The 26,488-nt window shown below is 37.3% G+C and overlaps 1 long non-coding RNA gene across 2 annotated transcripts in view; it reads right to left on the bottom strand.

The window, feature by feature from the left end:
• Nucleotides 1–2,095: 2,095 nt before the first annotated feature.
• Nucleotides 2,096–26,488, bottom strand: part of LOC115493630 (uncharacterized) — a 36,009-nt gene continuing 11,616 nt past the window's right edge. The window contains exons 2-7 of one of the 2 annotated variants that reach the window (XR_012054435.1): nt 23,230–23,315; nt 21,672–21,725; nt 19,227–19,530; nt 17,163–17,210; nt 12,807–12,903; nt 2,096–5,085 (exon numbers count right to left, since the gene is read on the bottom strand). This is a non-coding gene — a long non-coding RNA (uncharacterized lncRNA). Of the gene's footprint in view, nt 5,086–12,806; nt 12,904–17,162; nt 17,211–19,226; nt 19,531–21,671; nt 21,726–22,144; nt 22,874–23,229; nt 23,316–26,488 lie in introns of those variants that run through there. The other variant, XR_012054436.1, reaches the window with a different exon arrangement.

Below are 26,488 nucleotides of genomic sequence, written 5' to 3'. Positions count from 1 at the left end.
AAATAGATGATCTGAAGCACCTGAAAGTATTAGAATTTTTTTCTGTCTTGGCTTGCCTTTCCTATCTAAACTCGTGTTTTTGTCAGGGGTTAATCTTTTTGTATGCATCTTTGCAGCAATTTATAAAATGAAATCTTGTATTAGAGGCAATAGGTTCACAATGATGAAAATCAAAAGCACCACTGAAGTACTTTTTGGCTTTCTAATCGGGCAGAACTCAGTTCTAATGCTATCTTGTATCAGGACTCACATGGAATTATACTTCAGTAGGTATTTAGTGCATTTTTTCTAAACAGATGCAATAAGAACAATCAGCATGTGCAAGAAAACAAGCACAGCACTAGATGATGGTTAACTTGAATAAGCCAAAAAATAGGGATTTCTCCTGTTGAAGCTGAGAACTGCTATATGACTTGTTTAACTTTCCCTCTCTGTGCTTAAATTATAGTATCCGACCATCTTCTCTTGCAACTGTCTGGAATGCAGCACAAAAGTCTTTATTTCTGACTGGCATAGTGGCCACTGGCTTCAGAAGATGCTAATGCTGAGATGAAGATGTTCTCTGAGCTGACATCTGGTAGTCTGTTAATCTCTGAACTCCACAAGCAATCAGAACCCAGAGTTCATCCACATTTTAAACTAGATGAACTAAACCCAAAAACATTCTGTATGCGAATCAGCAAAATAAAAGAGCAGTATGAGAGAATTAACACACAACAGTCAGCATTTTAAACATTGCAGGTGCTTATAAGCAAGCAATCCTCAAATTCTTGTGTATTAAATATTGAGCCGTTTTCCTGCATATCATGATCACCATGAGATGCTTCTTGAAGGTCAATACTTTCATGACAGATGCCAATCCAGTTTGGAGATATGTGTAAAACCCATCCTGCAGATTTCTCAAGAGATTTTGTAACCTCTGCTGGGTGTGTAGGCATTGACAGCATTATATGCTGCTACATATAGGACCTACAGCTGTTGCTGGCTCTGGTACAGATTTGACTACACTCAATTCCTCAGACACATATGAGCTGTGCTTTTTCTTTGCATTGTCTCTGAGCAAAATACAAAGTTTTGTTCCACAGGATGATGCAAAACTGAATTTATCCTTAATTTGGACTGAAACCCGGGTTCACTAATGGAGCTGGTGTAGGCAGATTTAAATTCACAAATTTCCTGAACTCTGAAGTACACTCCCTGATGCTTTATGGCTATGACACTGGTATGTCTCTGTGCTGTTGACGTCCAGAGATATCCTACCTACAGCTTAAACTGAAAGACTTATTTTCCCATCCATCAACACTGAATATCAGCTTGAGATAGTAAACACAGATAAATACTTTTCCCATAAAGATCTAGCTTTTTAATTTTTTGTCCTCCTCAACTTTATTTAGCAGTAGTGGCTAAATAAAGTTTAAGTCAATAAGGTGGATAACTCACCTATTTTAAAAGGTATGGTTATATCAAAACAAGCATAGTGATAGATACTGAGGGACTTTATAGGTTATGAGCTTATTCTGTACATTGGCTAATTACAGAACAACTCTCAAGGTAATAAAATAAAACTACAACCTGAGGTGCTACTTGATGAGCTGTACAGCTGATAAAAAGGTATGACAGCTGCAGGTAGGATTCCATCCATGCATTTGAAAGAACTATAGAAGATATTAAGAGAGACTCCTTTCTTAAGGAGAGGGGAGAGGTATTGTAATTAAGGGCATAATCCAGTTTGTTTTCATTGCTAACATATAGAGAACTAAAGATGCCCACTAGCATATCTTCTGTACACAAAATAGGTATGGGCTTTTAAACATTTTAAATGGTATTGTAACACAGCCAGAATGAGATTAAACCCTGTTTCAGCTGTGTGCATAAGCTTGATCCCCAGTTCTTTGAGGCTTTTTTTTGTCCTAAATTTGCTAGCAATGCTTCTAGAAACCCAAGCTCCCTAAGCCCCTCCCATTTCTACTTACTGCAGAGGTATCAGCTGTGATCTTCAGTCCTGAGAATATCAGAATTCCTAGTTTGGCTAGAGCACCTTTCAAAATTTCACCTGAAACTGATGGTTCAGCACTAATAAATCTACAATTTAATGCAGCTAATCACGGCAGTGAGTTACCTTGTAGCTAGGAATGATTTTAGCTATTGTCATCTGACCTGCAGCCTCTCTAAAAACTCTATGAATAGAAAGGTTTTTCATAAAGAGTGATGAATTTTGTGATTCCATAAGGATGTGATGTTTTCTTTTTATATTCATATTGAGTGACTGGAACAGTTAAGTGGTGGATACCAGGTACAAAATACAAAATGCTTAAGTGGGAGAAATATGAGACCTTTTAGTCATATTCATGATGTTAGTAGTGATGATTCTTTCTTCCTTTAGCAAAAGTCTGAATATTTTATGCAAACACAGGATATTTAAAAGGAAAGAAAGGAAGATACACTACTTTCTAAGCTAGCACAGAAGGCTGGAGTCCCAGAGGTTAAATCTCTGCTACCTTCCATGACAGAAGAGATTTGAATATATGTCATGATCTTAAATGACTCTAGTAATGACTAGATTATTGAGGTCAGGGGGCAGGATTAAGGCATGATGGGACTAAAAATGTAATATTGAGCTCTCTCCTAGAAGAACATAGACACACTTTATAGTTTAGTTCCAGGAATGAGATTAGACCAGTATGCAATGTTTGTGGTTAAATGGCTAATTGCTTCTATTATGCCAAACTTTTCCTTTTGGCCCAGTTAGATTTTTTTTTTTTTACTGTATCAAATTATTTGTGGCATTTTCTATAAAGAATTTCTTCAAGGTACCTAATTAGTCTGAAAACTTCCAAAGCACAATTTTATTTTTTAATTTCTCAAGAATTTGTTATAAAATGTTGTAGTACCTTTGTATAACATCTTACTTAACTTCTGGAACATTTTAGCTTGTTAAGGTATATGGATATATGTGTTTCACAACTTCAAGATCTTGTTTCCCACAACCTCCCATTTCACAGCCACATCCATTAATATGATTACTCACATTTCTGCAACAAGTCTCAACAATTCTGTTCTCATAAACTAACAAATCATATGGAGAAGAAAGTACTAAATAAGTTGTTTCTCAAGAGGCTGGGCGAGGTTCACCCTTGGAAAGCTGCACTGCAAGCCAAGAACAGTATGTATAAACGCACTTCATTCAGTACATCTTTCACTCCATGGAGATCCATCAGCCCTCCAGGCAGATTCCTCCCATGTTTTCTCAGCACACCCATAAATCTTGAAAACCCTCCCACTGCAAAAAAAAACAACGCATGATTCTTATTCCAAAGCAAGCATAGCACATCAGCCGATACAGGCAGGCAGATCTGCTTTTATTAAAGACAGATGAATGTGTGGGTTGTTCCTTGGGAAAACATCACGAGCTTCTTGCTGACAGTGATGAAGTCTTTTGATGCTTGGGTTTTGTGCTTTGCAATGTCCACCCTTTTCATGCACAAAAAAACCCCGTAATCTTTCTGAAGTCAATGGAGTGGGGAGAAATAGGGTCCTTAAAAGAACAGATTCTCAGTAGCTACCACAGGCTAAGCAAACAAACTTTCCAGAGGAAGTCTTCATTTCCAGAGCTTTAGGAGATCCCTGTAGCAAACAGTGCTGACAGAGTGTATCTACATCATCCATTCATTAATCTGAATTACTTCTTTTAGTGCTTCTGCTGTTGAAGCCAACTCTGTGATTGCAGTGCATTTGCCCTGGAAGGATTTCTGCTGTATCATGCACTAGGGAGAAATAACTGTTGAGTACAATTTAACTCTCTAAGCTGAGAGGAAAAAAATGAATAGTAATTATTCCCGCTTGCTTGCCTTTCAGGAAATGTGCATTTTAAAAGCTCGTGTAACTATAAAAGCAGTTGCATGCTGAGCAGTTTTGAAAGATTTTTAAACAGTTTGAAATTCATGACATTTACTGCCTCACAAGGACCACTGACAACTAGGATGGGTTTGGATCCACTGTTTACATTTCATAAATCAGACATGATTGAAACACAGAACAGAAGCCTGAATCTCATGAATCATCTGCTTACATATGGTTGCTCTGTATCAGGATCATAAACATTTGCATTGTTGGAAGCTTTCATGCATAAGAGGTTTCTCTCATACACATAAAATTATCTGTTAGTCAGTGAGACTCAGAGAGACACAGATGCAGAAAGTTCTCTCATCCTAATTAGAGTACTAATTATTTGTGGCCATAAGTTTCATTCCTGGACTAGAGTAGGATGTAAAATATCCTCCGCTCTCAAGAGTGCATAGATATAAATTTAATACAGAATAATATAATATTTTTTTGGAAGTGACCTTTGGAGGTAATTTAGTGCAACACTGTTAAAAACAGATGTATCCTTAAGATCAAACCAGTGATCAGTTCTGCTCAGTGCTCTTTGCTGATCAGTGCTTACTCAGTGCTTTTTCCAGTCAAATTTTTAGTATTTCCAAAGCTGTAGATTCCACAAGCTTGCTGGGCAACCTCTTCTGAAGTTTAACCACTCTCATTATAATTTTTTTTAATATACCTAGCCAGAATTTTAATTTTACAAATTATTAATGTTATTCTTACCCTTTCACTGTGGATCTCAAAGGAGAGCCTGAAAATTTCTCTGTAGCCATCAATTTATCACAGGAAGAAGTTACATTCCCTTTTCTTTATGGCTATTCCCTGTGCTTCACGCAACTTCCCATCTCATTGGACTGCTGCTGGGCCTTGTCCAGTTTACCATCCAACACTTGGGAAGCATGCCAAAATTGGGCACAGTATTTCAGATGAAGCCTCATGAAAGCTGAATAGAGGGTGGTAATATATTCTCTTTGTCTACTGGCTACTTATGGTGTATTAGTGTGTCCCAGTGCACACTTACAACTCATTTCTGCAATGCCACCCCGCTGTCTTGTGCTCAGTCACAGTCCCTCAGGGCTCCCTGCAGAGCTGCTCCCAGGCAGTCACTCCCCATGAACTTTGCATTTGTTTTCATTCAGCTTCATAAGATTTCTGCAGCTGCTACTCCAACTTGTCAAGGTCTCTTTGAGTGGCAGTTCTGTGAATCTGAAGGAAAATCATCACATGTCATCATCCAGCCCATTGAATGAAGATATCAAACACTAATTGCCCCAACATCAGCTTCTGAGGCCTCCCATACCTGTCAGCCAGTCATGCTTTCAACACTCTTTGAACACTGCTGTACAGCCAGTCTTATAATCCATCATCTAGCCCATAACTATCAGTTTGACTACAAGGATGCCATGGGACATCCTTTCAAAAGCTTTGCTAAAGTCAAACACACCCCCCTCAGTCACTGAGACAGTTGTTTCAACATAGTTGAATGTTCAACATTGTTCAATCAGGTTGGTCAGGCATGATTTACCCTCTTCTATTGGTGTGACTGGGTTCTCCTAGTCTCCTTCTTATCTTTCATGTCTTTCTGGAAATGACTTTCAGGAGAGTGCTTTCTACAGTCCTCCACAGGAGTGATGTGAAGCTGACTGGCTGCTGTTCCCTGGATCTTTCATCTTGTCTGTTTTAAAAACAACTGTAGCATTTGCTCTTTTCTAGTCATTAAAAATTTCCCATGCCTGTGGAAGACAGATCCCTGCCCACCACACAGCCAAGTGTTGATCCATAAAATCCCCTTGACCAGCAGATTTGAGGAAAACACCAACAGTTTCTCTTTACCCATCATTCTAAATTCAAGTAGTTACCCTTGATCTGCTCAGGGTCTCTGTTGGCAGTGTCACAACACCCACATGGAGTAGCAGCAATCAGTAATAGCCTGAGTCCCAGATGAACCTCAGAAAAATCTTCACAGTATTACAGACTTAGGGCTCAGGTGCTCCAAAAAAGTGTCCTGCAAATTTTGTTCACAGATGACTTCCATCATCCTTTACCCTTCCTGCCTGAGGCACTTACTGTCACCTGAATCAGGTGCAATCACTTTGGGTACTTCCCCGCTTCCAGAATCCACTATTCCAACCAAACACTTGTAAGGAGACACATCCTTTTTCGTGCCAAAAGTCACCATCTTTCAGTTCCTACTCTGGCTGGAGTCCCTGTTCTCACTCTGCTTGACTTCAGCTACTGGTTGTCCTTCCTTCTGCAGAAATGGGACTGGGATTCTTGATCCTACAGAGTGTCTGCAAGTGATCTGCCTCCCAGCCATTGTCCCTGTGGTGCCATGACTTGCTCTTCTCCTCTCTCTGCTACTGACCAGTGTTGCACTGATGTCTCTGGACCAGAGCTGCCATCAGACCTGCACTGCCCTACCCTCCTTCAGCACATCCATCTGGGTTAACAGCAATGTCTAATCCCCTTTAGAAAGGACTGAAAATGTTTAATGTCTTGTTCTAAAAAAATATTTTGAAAATGTCCAATTTTCTGTTATAAATTATTTATATATATACTCACAAACTCATATTTTCTGATTAAAGAAAAAACTTTAATCACTTGTGAAATTATTTCTTCTCCAGTACTGAGGGAAATTGTCATTTCCCTCTTCAATCTTTGAACCTTGACTACAAAGACTGCAAAAATACACACATCATAATAATCACTATTGAAGCTACAAATTTCTGTGTGAGAAACTACTTCATGTTCTTTCATGAGTTGTCTCATGAATTGTCCCCCCAAAGCTATTTTTGTATAAGTTTTGAATTTCCCACCTCATTCTGGCAGCTTTTGAAGCACTCCTTTGTAAAGTGAAGCACCCAATCTGGAAAGAAAATCCCTGTAATCTAGTTTAATGTCTGCTTAAATGCCCTGACCATTTTCAATTTTTTTTGCTTTCTATATTGAAATTTTAAAAAATGGTTTTGCCTAAGTTCTTTTTCTCTCCACAATTTGTATTCTTCACCAATGCACATTAAAGAGTTCATAAAAATGCATCATGGACCCATTTAAGGTATGTGATTTACTGCTAATATGAGACATTAACTTGCAGTGCAATGATAGCAATGATCGTGTACAATTATATTTGATGATGGTAATTCACAACTATAATTTTTGATATATTTTTAAAATACAGTATGACAACTGCTAGGTATTCTAAACTTCTGTAGAAGATTAAATGAATGCTGATGTAAAACTTACTGTCCTGTCGTGACCACTAGTGATAATTGGTAATGTAATTTTGAGTTCTGTCCATCACAACAGCACCTCTTGGATATACTTGTAAAATGTAAAAATTATTCTTTATGAATATTCTTTTTCTCAAACCCTCATATGAAAATTTTTTTCCTATTAAAAATATCTTGAACAGAATTCACTGAACAGATATATCATCAGGCTATGGAGACTTTTTCCCTTATATTTTTATGTTGAAATAAAAAAAAAATTAAATGTAAATTCAGTCATTGTGCTAGAGTTACTAAAAAAGAAAAAAGGTCTGTCTAAAAACCCTTGTATGTAAGAAAAGAAATCTGAGTTCATATTCATTCATAACTACAGAAGGCAATCCTGATCTATGGAAAAAGCTTCAAATAATAAGAAAGTTCTGGACATGATACAAGTTTCTCTGAAATGTAGCATATGATTTATTATCTCTCTCCATCCTTGAAGAGATACAAAGACTAGAAAAAAGACATACAATTATGAAAAACTTTAATATCTTTTCAACCTTCAGTTTTACCAGTGAATTCACCTGTACATTATCTCAGACTGAAATTTACATAAAAAGAAATGCTTTTCTTTAGATGCAAGAAAGACCAAAGCCTCAGCATGGAGGATTAATACTTCAGGTTCCCTTGGGTTTTTCTTCTACTGTATCTTACTGCTCATTACAAATATTTTTCCACAATTCTAATATTTCATAATTCTAGCTCCTTTAATGGAGCAAAGAAATTATATAGATGATGGATGGAATATTACATAATTTTAAATGGTTTTGATATTTAGTAAGCAGTTGGGATATTTTGAAAATAAAAAATCTTTTTTCTGAGAAGTCAAACTGCTGGGAAAACAATAATGATCTACTGTGATTAATATCTTAATTTGTCATATAGGACAAAAGTCAACATCTTGTAAATAAATTAAAATTCCAGTTTTATGACATTCAATTTTAAAATTTATGGTTATTTTAGTATAAATTGCTCAGAAAGAGGAGAATAAAGCTTTTACTCTCAGTTCACCCAATGTATGTTACTGGACTTGAATAGTGAACCATGATGTTTATTAAATGAGGGAGAAACCTGGTGAATGTTTCTTTTGTTTTTAAAAGTCTTTTGTAGTTAATAAAATGAGACTTTTTTTCCCCGATCTAACTTTGAATACTCTTTTTAATAAATTTAATATACACATATAACCACACATTCTTGGTGACAAGTATTTAAATACAATTATTGAAGTAGTTAAGCACAGAAAAAAAAGAAATAACCAAGTTATTATTGGTGTGCCATCATCATAATCTCCCTTCTGCATTATGATACACTATTTTTTTATATCTCCACTTTAGAAAGGAACCCCTTAATTCCTGTCTTGTTTGTTGCATATGGTGGCAGCAAAGGTGGACTGGTATATCATATCTGCCAGCCATCTGTGTTGGCAGTGTTCTCGACAATATTTAATTAGATATTGCAACTGGAGAGAAAGAAAAAGAGAGATAAATTTTTATTAGTGATCAGCATGCTCTCAAGTGAAGAGTGGGACCTTAGTTCAAAAATCTAGTCACAATAAGAACCAAAAAGTCACCATCTGACAACTGAACTTGCAGTTATCCCATACTCTGCTCTCTTGCCACCCTGACAAGGTTGTAACAAGTAACATATCTCCACGATTATAGAAATAAGAATTAAAATTTTTAACAGATATTTTAGATGACAATTTTGATGGCTATGTGTAAGGTCTCTGAAAGCCCTATGCCAAAGACATAGAGAAAGAGAAAAAGTGATCCTGACAAATAAACCATATTTGGGAACCACTGTCCAGGAAGAACCCATCAAAAGGGATTTTTGCCTCATGCTCTGGGTTACTCTGCCTGCACTTAGCAGAGAGTGCAGAAGGCTTGTTTGAACAACACCTAATACATCCTCAGTTGTCAGAGGGGCTTGCACATTTCCTTGTCTTGGTTTACAGAGGATGTGGCTTAGAGGCAACATTTCCTTGTACCACAAGGAAAGAAAATATGTAGGTTGACCATTTCAGTCATGGGATCAATTGGTTTACCTTGTCCCTGTATCCTTCCATTTTGTAGTGCAAATCAAGAGGCAGACACAATTAAACTTTAAACTTTAAACAAATTGTTGGTCAATTTACATGTGGTTTAGGTTCCTTACACACAGACTATAACTTCTGTTAGCTGTGAGAGTAATAACATTGAGGCAGCTCCTATGGGGGAAAAATGTTAGCATTCAGCTTTCTAATTATTAACAAGATTAATCTTCTCTCTTGCTGCTTTTAGAATTCCAATCAAACTATTTAAAAATTTAGAACCTGCTCCATGGGAAAAAGAAATCTTAATTGGGCAGGATGCGCAGATTTTCTGCATATAATTGAGAGTTCAGAATAACTACTCTTTGCCAAGGCTATTGTGAACTAGAAGAGCTGCTCCTTCTACTTCCCCTGTAATAGAGCAGGAGCAAGACCTGGGTTCAAGTCCCCAAAGAGCATTTGCAAATGTGAAGTGATTATAGCAATTATCCACAGGATCTGTGTGCACAGCAGTGCTATAAAAACATTTCAGGTTGGATACCTGATTGAAAGTGGAACCATTCAAAACTTAAATGTCACAACAGTAGGCAGAGTCATGATAAAGGTCTCAGATCACTTGAGCATATCGGTCATTTACTCCTAGTCTGCTTAAATATAACAGGCATGGATTTTTTCATCTTTGTTTTTGAGGACAGTTCCAAATGGAGGTAAATGGGAGTAAACATATTTTTTAAAAAACAAAAAAAGCAAGGCAAATAAAAAAAAAAATAAAATATGAAGTTTACACGTGAAACACTCCCTGGAAAGAGTCCATGGATCATACTCTTTTTTTGTCCTTCCTTTTTCCCATAAAAATCCCTGCCAAAGTTTTCTGCTTTGATACCCTAAATCATACAGCCACAAATGAATGAGAAGACTGAGTCAGAACCAGTGAGTTATTTTACCCATTACACTGAAATCTGGGGACAGGGAATTTCTTAGAACCACTCACAATACTACTGCAGCAACACTAACCACAAACACCCCCACACTGAAAAATTCACCCTCCACAGCCTATGACAAGAGGGAAATCCCTTTCTCCCACATGGGCTGCCAGGGAATTTTTGCCATTGCCTGCAAGAACAGAATTCCAGCCAATATTTATGAGATAATTTCAACATCACCAGCAGCAGGGTTCCATCCTTTCATCCGATCATACAGTGACAGCCTTGCACTTGCCTTTATACGAGACCATTTTGTGAAAGAGCCAGTACCCACAGGGGAGAAGGGGAAGGGAGTAGAGTTGTTTGTTCTTATAGCAGAATTTCCACAGAGATTTTTGTTAAAAGATCTATTGCACAGGGAAAACTAAATATTGATTAAAATATTGAGTTTTATAATGAGGGCTGCAACTCGGAGAGCATAACAGACAGCACAGCTCTACAAGGTGCCTTTTTCTGAAGGCCATCAATGCAAGGAGCTGCTTAATTCGGTTGTAAACTGAGCACATCTTGCTGAAAGTCTGGTTGGGTTGAATGAGTAAGCTTTATACCACAGTTGCCAAACTTTTCCATTCACGACTCCACTCCTATTTGTACTTTCAGGCTTGGTTCCAGATTTCCTAGTTTGGGAAATGATGCCTTAAGACCTCAAATTAAAAGCATATGTTGAGATTTAGCCTGACCTTCAGAAATGGCAAAGCAGTTGTAGAAGATTATGAGGGGGCGATAGATGGAGGGGCAGGAAGAATCAATAAGGAGCTCTTCCCCACCCACTAGCAAAATTTTCATTCAAATCACTTTTTTTTAAATGTATTTTCTTTTTGAAATTAATCTTCCTGCTTTCTGTTCTGGGTATGCATTTATATGTGCCAATTTATCCATTTGCCATTGCCCATTAGTAACTTTTTACCTGTTGGTTAATTCATAAGAGTAAAGGTCTTACTCCTCCAGACTACCTAAAATCAAAGATCAAGCAATAGAAAAAGGATTTTTTTTTAGCAATATATCCCTGCTAGTGACTAGAGAATTCACCCTTCTAAGATCTCCTTTGGAAATGCCACCTTTAAAGCAGCATTGCTCACTCATTTTATGTTTTCTTTAGCACCAAGGAATGCAGCCGTAAGGCAGAAAGCCACGGGAAACTAGGCTTTCTTAATTTCTCTGCTCAGGAAATATGCATTATTAAGTCACATGGGGCTGGTACTTACAGGCTAGATGTGACACAAATATGGCAGTGCTGCATTGGATGCCTGTAGAGGGAAGCCTTAGGGTGCAGTGAGGTCAGTGAAATTAAGAGAGCAGAGCTTGCTGGTCCCACAGTGTCTGTGGTGCCTTTAAACAGGCACTGGGGAGGCTGATGCATGATTACTCCTTTTGATCACACTATCCAGATGAACAGCCTCAAGCCACCAGGAGACAAACTGAACTGGTTCTGATGGTGGCTGCAAAGTGGGGGAATCTCTAAAGGCTCTCTTTTTGTATCTACACAAAACACTTGGATGAAAATGTTTCAGAACATGAATTGTGAACACCTCCTTCAGTCTCCTGGTTTCTGCAGCAAATGCCTGTAAAACCAGATGCTTAGTCTAACATATTTAGTCTTGTCCTTGAAAATTTCATTTAAATCACTAGCATAAGGTGCCACTTCGTCAGCGAACAGTATGGTATTCTGTATCAGTTTTCATCTTTGGACTGTTTTTCTGTAAAGGCAAAATTTTAAATAAAAGAATTAAAATTATGGATTTGAAATTATGCTACATTTTGCACTATGATAAAAACTGCAGACAGTGTAATTTAGCATCACCTGATCTGCAGAAAAGCAACTGAAAATAAATGAACATTCATTCTGCAGCTGTTTTGCTCAATAACCATAATAATATAGTTGTTAGACATAAACAGCACACATCAGCTCTGGCAGAGCACAAAAAATAATGCCAAGCTAAGTACCTGATAAGCTTTCACATTCAATGTTTCCATGTAATTCAGTATTTCCCCAATGCAAATGAAAGCAGATGATAGCTGTCACTTGAGCATATATGGTGCTCTAGATGAGTAGGGGCTCCCAAGTGATGAGTTTAAGAAAAATTTATATTTTACCAGTGATTAAATGTTGTCAATTTTCAAGAGGGAAAGAGTCTCTTTGATGCCTGCAAGTGAGGGGAAAAAGATTACAGACATCATTAAAGAAAGAAGCAAGACAAAAGATTAAGCCTGAGGTTTTCAGGAGAGCCTAGGGGAGATAACTTAGTTCAAAAGCCTCTAATTCCCTTAGGCTTTTTTGAAATTCCCAGTACGAGCATTGCCACACTGGTGACTGCAGTTACTCAACTAAGAAGTGACACTAAGGAAGCTTGAGTAACAGGAGCACTCCATGAGACTCAGTTTTAAATAAAATTATACTTGTAACTCCTCATGAGATCTGGCTCCGTTCCCTGCTCTCTACAGGATCCTTCACACCAGCACTCCGCAGTCTGGGGATGCACACATACATACACACATTTCACCACCTCACTACCACCCCCACTTCTTCATTTCTTCCTTTCAGATCCTAATTGGAACTTCTGGTACTAATTCACAACTAAGGTTTGCTCCAGATTTTGCCTGGCTTCTAAGGGAAACAAAAAATTACAAGACCTCCCAGAAAGATACCTTGGAAGCGTTGACTCTATCTTGTCCCAACTCTGCCTTCACACAAAAGGCACTCTGTGTAAGAAGGAGTCCATGGGACCACGGAAGAAGCACCTTTCTAAAAAGAAGTGAAAAGTTATTTCTGATGGATTTAGGCACACCATGATACATTGTACCTTCTATGTCTGTACTGAGCAGTTCAGGTGTGCAGACTTCAGACAAACAAAAACTGTTCTGTGCAAAACATTCCCAGAAGGTTAGCTTAATCAAAAACCTGTTGGACCTAAAGCAATCTGCTATTTAATTAATCTGTGCGTGACAAAGTATGTTCAACATACAAAAAATCATGAGGTTTGCTTTTCATAGGCAAACCAATGAACATTCATAGGCTGTGCAGGGTGGGTTGGAAGCGTGACCATGATGTAGAGCCAATCTGCACTTGTGTGGGGAAGAAAAGCCAGGATTTCTCTGTAAGGCTAAGTGAACTTATGACCATCTGGAAAAGACAAGCAAATTGATAAAACCCTCAAAAATTTAATGCTTCAAAAAGTGGACATGTATTTTGAAACAATTAGGTGGTGTAGGGTCACAACTGAGGATCAAGGAAAGAATGCATCTTATGGGATCCTAGTACTCCAGGATCTAAAACACCAGAAATATGGCTTGGACATATTACCCAGTTTTTCCTTTTTTCATACCATGCATTTTGTAAATGTCCACCTTCATTACAGATGTTAGAATCCTTACTTAGAACATATCTGGGAACACTTCATAACATCTTTAAATTACTGGGACTTTCCTCCCTTCTAATTTTCCACTGTCTGACTGGGAGGATGAGCCAGTTAGAGCCTTTCAATTTGCTTCATTTGTCTGCTGCCATTTTATTAAGTTTTTCCAGCATAATCTCCTGCTTTACAGGCACAAGGCATAACACCTACAGCTGTCAGATGGCTTTCTGCAAGAAATGCCAGAGCAGCCTGGAACCATTCATGGCAAATTACAAGAGGATAGGTATGCTGAGGCTGTCATGACCAAATTTTTCACAGGATTTCAATTATGGGTTTGCTTGCTTAGCATGATCCCTGGCATGACATATAACTGCTCTTTCCAGGTTACTTACTTGAGCATTTTTCTAATTATATTGTGGAAAATGAGTACTTTCAGGTTGTGGCTATTCTCATCATATACTTCTCTTTTCCAATGGTCTTTATTATTTAAAGTATCTCAGGGAAGAAACTAAAACCTAGGTTATAATTCTATAGGCCATTCTGAGATTTAAAAAAAAACTTTGAAATCAGATATGCTGTATTTTCAAGGTACTCCAGTATGTGGATTTTTTTGTTTCTCTCACCGTGCTGTTTAGAAATAAGATGATCTTTTAAAATTTTTGCTTAGAATGGTATTTGTTGAATACCAAATAAATTTCAAAAGTATTTCAACAAATGTTATTTGTTGAAATACTTTAACTTTTGGCACTTCATTTGTTATCTTTTATATAAATACAAAATATTGGGAATGTATGTTTGTTTAATTTTTTTCAGTAATTTACATTTTCTTCCTACAAAAATGAAAGTCTTTGAAATTCTGGCAATAAAAGAATCATCATATTCCATTTTTTCTAAAAAATTCATAAAATAGGTCAATGAGCAGAAGAAACAGAACAAGAAACAATATAATTGCATTATACCCTGTGTGGCTGAAGTAGAGTATTATCATGTACTCATGTTCATAATCACTAATAAATAAATAGCATCAAATAAGTATATAGCTTGAACAGGTACTGGCAAATCATTTAGGAGTGTTTGTGCTTGGAACACATTGAGAGTTGAGACTCTTGCCTCATCATCTGGAAGGAAAATTTCCACACACATAAGAAGGAGCAAAACATAGAATTTAAATGAGATTCTTACATCAGTAATTTTTTGTAATAGCTTAATTCATCTCAGTGACATGGATGATGGGTGTGGCTTTTTTTTTTTTAGGTATTTTTTGGGGTTGTTTTTGTTTTTGTTTTTGTAAAGAAGAGGCTTGCACACTGGAAGGTATTCACATGACACTTCTTATATAACCCATACTCTGGGAGGAATGAGTGCCATATTTTAACAACACTTCCCCATACCACACCACACCAATAAGAGAAAAGATAGAAGTCAAGAAATTAATTCACATTTTTTATCTGGATGTGAGTTCTTCTCCAGACTGGCTTTGGAAATGCTCACATTTGGGGTTGTGTTCTGGTTGTGTTCCTGTTGTGTTCCTTTAAAGCACTGAGTGGTTGAGGAAACCACAGAGTGCAGCAGAAGCATGAAATAATCCAGCCCTGAGCCACAAGCAAGGGCAGGGCAGGAGCCTCCCTGTGAAAAACACTGGCAGCCCTTAGTCAAGCAGCAATTGTTCCTATTTAGTGTGCTCCTGACACCATTAAATTAATCCCAAATTTGCACACTAGGTGTAGTTCTCATTTTGGTGGTGTTCGACCATGGTGACCCAGGAGAGCACTACCTACCTCTTTTTATCATATCTGACCTGTATTCAGCATTTCTCACTGAAGACTAGGAAAAAAACCCCAAACATCTCATATGAAAATACACACCCTCCTACAGTTTTAATTTTTTTTTTTTTCTGGGGAATTTCTGAATTATGATAAATACTCTGAGCTTGCAATTGCAGGCACAAAAAGAGAGCATTAGGGAAGCAAAAGAGAAGAGGAAAAGGAAAGGGAAAAGGAATAGAAAAATAGAAAGGTAAGAAAGGAAAGGAAAAAGGGAAGAAAAAGCAAAAAAAGGGAAGGGGAAGGGGAAGGGGAAAGGCACCATAATGTAAAAATAGCAACCTTGAAAGAGATGAGTGTATCATTTGCATCCCAGTGGCAAAACATGCATGTCATAGAGCTAGCAGATATTTGTTGGAGATATTATTCCCGCCTACCCCCACCCCCAAAAATGTTGGTGTCTCCAGCTTTCTAAGAGATGTCAAAACAAATGAAAAGGTAAAATCTGCATCTCTTCTCAGGCAATGCAGAGCTCAATATTCACCCATATTGAGTTCCCTTCTGCAGTTGCACAGGGCACAGTTTTATGTGTGTTTGCAGATACTGAATAGGTCAGCTACCTGTTAATGGCTTATTAGGATTGTCATTGCTTGAGGTATCATCGAATGAATAACCCATTTGAGAATAGCTACAGTCACTGATACAGAAAATATGAAATATGTCCGAAAGAATGAGAGAAATACACACTTGGAAGAAAAGTAAATTGTAATTAGCGTCCTAACTTGAGTACATAACCAAATATTAAAGGGTTTGCTTTTGACTCAACATTAATGCCTGAAACAGGTCTGGGAATGAGTTTATTGGCTGCCCTATCCAAGCTGGTTATTTTATAACTCATGTCCCTACAGCAAACATTTGCAGCTCATTGCAGAATCACACATTTCCAAGGGATGTTATTATTTCAAAGGTGAAGATGGCGTGCTTTGAATAAAATAATGTCAGATTTTGTGCCTATCCAAACTGTCTATAGACTCATCTATTTGGTCTATACCTGCATCTCCCCAAAAACTACATTTTCATATGTTTAAGAAAAACATTAACATTTAATTAAAATGAATTATTTAGAGCTCATAATGTCACAGAAATTTTCTTTTTCCTCTCAAACCCATCATTATCATCTAGTATGATTGTTCATGTTATTTTTATTATTATTATTTCTTAATGGCTCTTATACCTTTCTTTTTCATTTCTGTGTGCTGAGAGTGGAATTCTGCATAAGTTGCATTTTTACTCTGTCAGTGAAATTTGTTTCTATGCAAAGGCCTGATAAGTACAAAGCATAAGTTAAACCTCGTATGTTTAAGTTCATACAGAATGAGATAGGACTGAGTAAATAACAAAGGGATTTATGAAGTGGATCAAAAGCAAATATCAATATCAATTGATTTGATATCAAATATCAAATGTAAAAATGAATATGATGATTTAAACAATTTTTTTCTTCAAAAATTAAGTATACCAATAAATACAGAGTAAATTTCAGAATAAAGTTTTCCATGTCAGCTGTTTGTTAAAGAAACTAAGGATGCCAAAATATAATTTATAAACCTTCCAGAGGTCTCTCTTTTATGTGGTAGTATATTGGCTTGTTCCTTATTTCTTTAGCAAAACAAGCCTCAGCTTTCTGTATTCAGAATCATGCTGAAATACCAGTCTGGAGAGTCATTTTTACATTTCTTGATTTTTGCTGCAGGTCTGAGTTCCCAGGCTTGCTCAGCATCAAGCAGAGAGGTTTGGCACTTAAACTGTTCTTGAGCTCATCCAAAACAATAAGGATGAGTTCTGGCTGACTGCAAAACCATAAGCGTGATGTTCAGGCCACTTACCTTAGGATTTTTAATCTCTTCTCCAAGCTGTGCTTAATTCTTTCTGTACTGTGGAAAGATATTAAACGCAAACAAATGAAATACGTTTTTTCCAGATCAGTGTGACACAGGAGCTGGGCTCTGCTGATGAAGTATTATGGGATATTTAAGTTTTGGCTCCCTACAGGTAGATCTGAGCCTTGGTCATGCATCTGCTCTGTGATTTTTGGCTCCCCTGTTGGTCAGGGGTTTGGATTAGTGTCATGCCCAGTGCTGAGGTGAAATCTATACAGGCATGGGATTTGTTTGATTTGTTTGAATTTTAGTAACTGCATTTTCATTCCTCACCTTGGATCACTGAAAAAACAACCACAGAGGATATTTTTGTTTAGGTGCGCTTGTGTTGAAGGCAAAATATTTGTTTTCACACAAAATACAACTCAACTACAAAGACTGACCAAATGATCCAGTTCATTCTGTCTTTCTTGGAAAGCAATGCTCATCTGCTGATGAATTTTTTGGGAAGAGAGAGACTGTCCCATCTTCAGATTAAAATAAATTATAACATCAATAAAATATAAATTCTGTGGTGGAGAGAAGAAAAGGAAAAGATGGAAAAGGAAAAGGATAAAATGAAAAAGGAAAATAGGAAAATGAAAAGGGAAAAAGGAAACATGGAGAAAAGAAAAAAAAAGAAAAAGGATAAAAGAGAAAGGAAGAGGAAAGAGGAAGAAGGGAAGGGAAGGGAAGGGAAGGGAAGGGAAGGGAAGGGAAGGGAAGGGAAGGGAAGGGAAGGGAAGGGAAGGGAAGGGAAGGGAAGGGAAGGGAAGGGAAGGGAAGGGAAGGGAAGGGAAGGGAAGGGAAGGGAAGGGAAGGGAAGGGAAGGGAAGGGAAGGGAAGGGAAGGGAAGGGAAGGGAAGGGAAGGGAAGGGAAGGGAAGGGAAGGGAAGGGAAGGGAAGGGAAGGGAAGGGAAGGGAAGGGAAGGGAAGGGAAGGGAAGGGAAGGGAAGGGAAGGGAAGGGAAGGGAAGGGAAGGGAAGGGAAGGGAAGGGAAGGGAAGGGAAGGGAAGGGAAGGGAAGGGAAGGGAAGGGAAGGGAAGGGAAGGGAAGGGAAGGGAAGGGAAGGGAAGGGAAGGGAAGGGAAGGGAAGGGAAGGGAAGGGAAGGGAAGGGAAGGGAAGGGAAGGGAAGGGAAGGGAAGGGAAGGGAAGGGAAGGGAAGGGAAGGGAAGGGAAGGGAAGGGAAGGGAAGGGAAGGGAAGGGAAGGGAAGGGGAAAAGAAAAGGAAAGAAAAGAAAAGGAAAGGAAAGAAAAGGAAAGAAAAGGAAAGAAAAGGAAAGAAAAGGAAAGAAAAGAAAAGAAAAGAAAAGAAAAGAAAAGAAAAGAAAAGAAAAGAAAAGAAAAGAAAAGAAAAGAAAAGAAAAGAAAAGAAAAGAAAAGAAAAGAAAAGAAAAGAAAAGAAAAGAAAAGAAAAGAAAAGAAAAGAAAAGAAAAGAAAAGAAAAGAAAAGAAAAGAAAAGAAAAGAAAAGAAAAGAAAAGAAAAGAAAAGAAAAGAAAAGAAAAGAAAAGAAAAGAAAAGAAAAGAAGAAAAGAAAAGAAAAGAAAAGAAAAGAAAAGAAAAGAAAAGAAAAGAAAAGAAAAGAAAAGAAAAGAAAAGAAAAGAAAAGAAAAGAAAAGAAAAGAAAAGAAAAGAAAAGAAAAGAAAAGAAAAGAAAAGAAAAGAAAAGAAAAGAAAAGAAAAGAAAAGAAAAGAAAAGAAAAGAAAAGAAAAGAAAAAAAGAAGAAAATAAAAAATAAAATACCCAGGGACCTCAGTTTAAGGGTGAATCGTGTCAGTCTCGGTTGTGAAGAATAAAAGGGCAATACAATGAAATATTTCTAAAATTCCTACTTAGAGATTTACAGAATAACATTTCTTTCTTTGGGGATTTTCACCAAATGTCGGCTAATTATTCCTGACATTTATTCTGAGGTCCCATAGTGAAGAAACACACGACCAGAAAGATTTAAGAAACCAATAATAGCTGATTTAAAATATTTACTGACTCAAAACCTAGAAGGTACAGCCAGAGGGTTCCCCCCATACCTGAGAATGTTGCAGCTGTGCTCTTGTATTCATTGGAGACACCAAAGATAGAAACAGGCACTGGATGCTGAAAACCCCCAGTGGAAGCTCTCTTACTGTACATGTTCTGCAAACCAGCTTTGAGAACAGTGTGCTGGCCTATTTTCAGTTCCTCAGTCACAGTGTACTTAGTATATTATTGGCTTCTTTTCTGTATACGTTCCATGATTCTTCAGCATTTCTTTCATTATTATTTAAGGGAACATGAGAGGACTGTGTTAAGTAGACCATTGAATTTGATTTTTTTTTCTTGAAATATACATGTCTTTAAGAAAAAAAAAGTAAATTAATTTTAATAGAAAAAAGAAAATATAAATAAAATATTTTATAAGAAATTTGTCAAAATTACTTTTATTATTTAACTTAATTTAATAATATAAAAAATTAGGATCTCAAATGAGAAAAGAGCCTCAGAAACAGATTTTAGACTTAGATAAAAGATCAAAGCCCATGAAATTAAGTAGCTTGCTACTTACACACCATTAAAGTTACACCAAGGCAGGAGCCATAAGGAATTTTCAGTAATGTAGAAACCGAGGACACATCAATGGTTTGTGTCACTTGAAACCAACATTTCATAAATATCAGCAAAATGAGACAGATGAGAGAGGAACAGAGGGTATGAGCAGCTGCCATGTGAGCAGCTACTAAGGCCAGAGCTGGCTCCTGAGCTGTTTGCTCTGACAGGGCCACCAGGAAAGGAGAGGACAGGCTTGGGTTTCCTCACATACCTTCAGTGTTTATTTCTGATGCCTGTGAGGTGTCTGTCCTGCTCTTCATTTCTGATAATTTACCTGCAGCACTTTGCTGGAAACTGATACCCAGACTGAAAAGTTAATAATGTTCAAAGAATCATAGAAGAGTCTGGGTTGAAAGGATCCTTAAATATCATCTAGTTCCAACACCCCTGTCATGGGAAGGGACAACTTCCACTAGACCAGGTTGCTCAAAGCCCCATGCAAAGCCTTGAACTCTTCCAGTGCCTCACCACCTTCAAAGTGAATTCCTAATATCTAATATAAATCTATCCTCTTTTAGTTTAAAGCTATTCTCCCTTGTCTTTTTACTACATGCCCTTGTAAAAAGCCTTATCCAGTCTAATCACCTTCCAGGACCACTTTAGGTCCTGGAAGGTGTTAGAAGGTCTTCCTGAAACAATATCTTCTCCAAGCTGAACAACTCTGGCTGTGTCAGCCTGTCTTCATAAGAGAGGTCCTCCATTCCTCTGATCATCTTTGCAGCCTCCTCTGAATCCAGTTTAACAGGTCCGTGCCATGTTGAGGGCTCCAGAGCTGGATGCAATATTCCATGTGGGGTCCCATGAGAGTGGAGCTGAGGGGAAGAATCACTTTCCTTGCCCTGCTGCCCACATTTCCCTTGATGCAGCACAGGATGAAGCTGGCTCTCTGGACTGTGAGTGCACATTGCCAGGTTATGTCGAGCTTCTCATCCACCAGCATCCCCCAGTCCTCCCGAGAGCTGCTCCCAATCCATTTTCCCTCTATGCAATCTGTCATTATGCTTGGGATTGCCCCAACCCAGGTGTAGGACCTTTCACTTGTCCTTTTTGAACTTCATGAGGTTTGCAGGAGCCCACCTCTCCATCCTGTCCAGTCCCTTTGGACATATCCCTTCCCTCCAGTGTCAGCTCCACCACACAGCTCGGTGAGGGTGCACTCCATCCCCCTGTCCATGGGGCCAAAAGAGCTGCTTCCTTTCCTGAAACATGGAAGCCTCACAGCTTTTGTGAGCCAAAATAACAACTCAAAATATCAAACAAAATATCAATTGATATATTCAATAACATATCAATTGTGATATATTATATTAAAATATATTCATATATTTTGATTTTACAACTCTGAAATATTGACTATGTAGTTGGAGCACTTCTTCCTTTACTATAATTAGCAGAAATAAATTCTTTTATAAAATCAGAGATATTTCTTATAAAAAACTATGCCACAACTGGAAAAAAAATGTATTTGTTTTCCCACTTTGTGTACGGAGTGTTGAAATCAGTAAGTCAAAATAACCATTATGATCAGTTTCAGATTTTTCAATAAGCCTGTTTAATATTTTTAAAAAGCAGAACTTTTGACAGAAAACTTTAAAAAATGTTTGCCAGTAATGAAAACCTCTATCTTACAGCTGGTTGAAATAACTTCCATGATCATTATAATTTCACTGAATTTAAAATTTTCACAGATAATTTTTTCTCCAAAGATAACAACTGTTTCTATTGTTGAATCTATGCTCTATCATAAAAATATTCTTCCATTTAAATTTAGTAAAAATAATTCTTGTGGAGTACAGATCATATTATTGGTCAGAAAAATCTTCTTACATATTAGTAAAATATTCTGATTTAAAAAAAATAAACAAAAACCCAATCTTGTGACTTACATTCATATGCTCGCCATTGATTTTGCCAGAAATCCATGTAAGGAGATCCATTCCCTAAATACACAGAGAACAAAGAAGTCTCAGAAATCAGGGACACAATCAATAAAAGAAACCCTAGACCAAAGAATTACAAGATTCAAAGAAAAAAACTGTTTGTTTTTTCTTGTTTCTTTTTTCTTTATTTTTTAATATTTTTTAAAATATCTCTGTCAGATTCAAGTTGCACATGATGTTGGATTTAGAAAAAAAAAACGGTTGTAGTATTAGTGGGGAGTAATTAAGCTTATTCCTCTTGTTAGCACATTCTAGAGACAAACAAGTGTAGGATATGTTTGCTGTGCATTTGGAAGGGTGACATCATTTGGCACGCTTCTCAGCAATGCTTCTCTATGCTGAAAATGAGAGAATTCCTTCAGGGTGTCTTAGTCATAGCCTTTCATCTTGCAAATAATTCATATTAACATGAAACCTACTATTTCTCTTGTGTAGGAAATAATGTACTTGGTGGAGCCCACTGTTGATAAGGTTTCATCAAATATTTCACAAGTTATTCTCAGATATATTCAGGGAAACCAATCCCACACTGGAATATAAAAAAAGTAAATGGATAAATAATGGTTTTGTATATAGAACAATTTACATTTCATTTCTTAACAGTCCACCCTTGCACAAATATTTACCCAAGCTTTAATCTAATAAGTAGTCTCATGACTGTTCTCCAGTGAAGCAGAGGACCAGCACCAAGGGTGTCCAGCAACTGAGTGCAATCCAGTGTCTGACACCTTTAAAGTGTTTCTACTTCTTATTGCTGTATAATAGACTTCATTCAACATAAAATTCCTCAAGTACAAAAAGAAATGCGTCTTTATAAGAAAATGAGGTTTTCTGTTTTCTGGATAAAATCTCATGTGTGTTGGAAATGTTTTTTGCAGTGTAGAGCCATTTTTGCAGTGCACCCTGTACTCTCTTCAGCTACTTTGCTTTAAATGACACTCATGTTCGTACTATAGCTGTAAGCCCATCAATGCAAACAATACCAAGAAATATAAAGGTAAAATCTATTAATTCACCTCTACTTTTGCAGGTTCTAGATGAGACACAGGTCGCTCAGTCATAACAGGAACCTCAAAGACTCAAATGGAAAAGGTAATTTGCCACTTGTTATGCACTGCAGCTTCCAACAAAATGCCTGAGCTCCGTACACAGAGCGTGGTCTTGAGATGCTCAGGGAAAAGCTGCATGGTGTTTCTGACACCCTGCTTCTGTTCAGGGATCTGAGCTGTTGCTCTGATGAAGGCTGAAGCACCCTTTGTTCTGCTGCAGACAGGGAGGCTCTGGAAGCAGAACTGGCAGAGCTGCACCAGCACAAACCCCTGTTCTGGCTCAACTTTGGTTAAATTACATTGATATCTGCACTAAATATTCTATTACAAGTCAATTTCAATGAGCAGCAAGTGACTAAAGAATACATTGTCAGCCCTTAACATATCATGCTTTAGAGCAACAGGATAAAGGAACTATAAAATATATTTCTATATCACCAGTAAGACAATATTACCGTGCACTTCATAATGTTTCTGTATGCAGGATCTCCTCGGGATTGCTGTCTCCACCTGCTCCCTCTAGACAGTGATGCAGTGTGCTCTGTGGATGTTGCAGAGAGTGTTAGTGCTCACTCCAATGTCCTAAGACACTTTGTCAGGCCTGGTCTTGTCCTCTTTGCTCCAGTTGTTCTTATCGTCTTCTTTCAAGGGTTGTTCTCTTTTTTCAACTTGCAACATCCAGGATTAAATAACACCATGTTCAATGCTTTCTACTGCATTTAATGCATTTTCTTCTCCAATTTCCTAACCTCTTCATTGAACATTCTAAATATCATATCTCAGGCAATTCTGAAATATATATATTTTTTTACATATAAAATGAAATTATGTCCACTGGAATGAGAAAGCCAAATAGCAGAATGATCTAAAGAATTGGATTTTTCACTTAAAATCTGCTCAAAGGAAGGATTTGATTTAGCTTTTCCTAATTGAATATGCTGATTACCAACACATGAAGAAGTAAAAGAGGTTTTCCTCTCCTTTCACTATGCTTTTCTTGGTGTAAGGAAAGCACACCAAGACAATGATTTCCAGGCAAGATCAGTGAAGGATAGGACTTATGAATTAAAAAGAAACCAAAGTGTGCAGTAGTGCATAGAAGAGGATAATTCCACACATAGACAAACAAATGCTCAGGAACTTCACTTGTGGAAGTTTAGTTCAGATCCAAGAAAGATTTGACAAAGGTGGGAGTTATTTTCCTGAACATTTTCATATATCTGGCTTCAGCTTTTCAGGAGACTGCAGAGACATACGGAAGCTTAAGAACTAAGATTTTGGGCTCTACCTAAAAGGATATGGGTTCTTAGCTAAACTAAGTTTTTGGCATGGTGTAACTTGAATTATTTCATTTAGGTTACTAAAATTTTCAGGGCCACACTTTTTATCTTGTGAAAATATAAGATTGCTTTTCTTCAAGAAAAGTAAAAAGAAAAAAAAAAAGGAAAGTATTTTTTAAATCTCTACACTGTTTTCCTCAATTAAAAAAAATGTTTTCCTTTTTAACTTAACACATACAAAAATTTCTGTTGATTGAGAAATTGTTTATGAAAGAATGTAATTATTTTCTTTGCTGCTCACTTTGGTTCCTTTTCTCCATGGCATTGGTATAGGCTTTCCAGGAATTTGAAGATTTAGAGACTATAATTTTGTTTATGGGGCATTTCATTCAGTATTTCTGTTCATTGGTAAATCTTCCCTTTCAGTGTCCTGTGCCTACCATTAATCTCCAATGTACAGCACAGCAGAGAAGGTAGTTAAGCAGCTTACATGAAGGCTAACTGGCTGCATGAACAGTCTGATACTTCTTTGACAGCCTGACAAGCTTGCCTTCCTATTGAATATACGGGATTGTGGCTCATTTCTTAGCAATGCAGAAAGTCTTCCCTTTCAACCTCTGAATATCAGTTTTGTCTAAAACAGCTTATTTAAAAAAAAAATATTAAAGACATTGGTCTTTAAACATTCTTTTTTAAGCAACTCTCTGAAGCAACCTTCACCATGTTCCTGGAGATAAAATATAATCTGTTTTGAAATATTTCATATATTCACTTCATGCATTTTAAGCACTTAGACTATCCAAGTGCACTGCCCTCTGTGAGGAAGTGTGGTGTCAGCTGGATTCTGCATATGCTTCTCTGAAATGTTTTCATGATAATGCTAATACATACTTCCTCCTTTTTGTCACGAGTAAGCTTCCAAATTCCTACTCACAAATCTTAACATTCTTTTCTTCAGAAGAACAGAAACGGAAGGGACTAAAAATAAGCAGAATAGGGAGGACCTGTAACATTCCTGGAAAGGGTTAAAGCTTCACTTGTGGAACCATGAAGGGTACATATGTGAAAGCTTATATGGCTCTTTGCATCAGGAACAAAAATGATGAAGACTTGTTTTCACCTTTCTTAAACCCTCTTGGCAATACTTGCAGGAGTTTTTTACATACTCCTTGCTACCTTCTCTCCTCCTGTGTCTTCCACATGCTTGGCTGGACAAGCAGCAGCATATGCTGCAGCAGATTTACAGCTGCACATGTGCTGACTGTCCAAACATACATGTGTCTTACTGGCCAGATGGCTGCTCCCTCCTGAAACAAGCAAATTATTGGATTACAAAGCCTCTTCCTTCAAGGAAATGCTGATTAGAGCTACCATTAGAACCAGGAATTCATTCATATAAAATTAGTAGGAACTTCTAGTATTTGAGAAAATAAGTTTTTTAGACTTGATTACGAATGGACAAAAAATGCCAGGGATGGCAACAACATGCAGACAGATGGAGAGTTTTTCTTTCCATCTCCTTTGTGAAAGATATGCCCAGATTTCTCATTGCACCACGAGAAACGAGAAGGGTAGCTAAGTAGAGAGATGTCAAGAAACATACCTGGATCTGAAGCAGCCTGAAGATTTTTCTATACAGTTTTGTAGTGGTTTGATACCTCTTTTTTTTAAGCGCATTCATCACACAAAGCAAGTTCTAAAGGTAAATTTTGCTGAGAGGGACCAGAGAGAAGATACCTTCCCTGTTGATCAATCCACAGCAGAGGATTACCGTTACTTTTCTAATTCAGACCATGTTGAACTTGGTGGGCTTAACTATAATGACAGCGAAAGACTTAAGCAGCATTACTAACAGTGGTACTGTGAATAAAAATGTTCTGTTTAAAGCATCAATCTATTGAAAACATTAATCCCCCTTAGGTTATTCTATATGTGCATTAAAAAAATCAGAGAGCAACAATTTCTTAGGCTGCTGCAGAGGAGATGTAAATTCTGACTTTGCAGTGCTTGTTCTGATGAAGAGGAAAGGAATTTTTATGCCTGTCCTGATAGATGAGATGATCCCTTGCCTACCTTTAGACATCCATCATTCAGGCATTTACATCTAAGTTGGTCACTATCAGGATCTTTACAACTAATGGGAAGAAATGAGTATGTAAAGGGTTTGGCTGAACTGTTCTATTTGTTTCTTTTAAGATGGTACAACCTGAGCCTTAAAATTTCATATTTACCTCCACTGATTACAGCAGTCACAAAAATATATTTCAGTCATAAATAATTTTGCACTAGATATAAAAAAATTGCCAAAAATCAATGTTTTAATAAAAAATATTAGCCAGGTTATAGTGAAATTTGAATGTATTGTTCATTAGTTTGTTGTTGTGGTTTTTGGTTTGCTTTGGTTTTTTTCCCCAGCAATTTCAATGTTTTTTTT

Source organism: Taeniopygia guttata, chromosome 2, assembly GCF_048771995.1.
Source record: "Taeniopygia guttata chromosome 2, bTaeGut7.mat, whole genome shotgun sequence".
In the NCBI taxonomy this organism is placed as follows: Eukaryota; Metazoa; Chordata; class Aves; order Passeriformes; family Estrildidae; genus Taeniopygia; species Taeniopygia guttata.
This window is presented reverse-complemented; position numbering and strand designations above follow the sequence as displayed.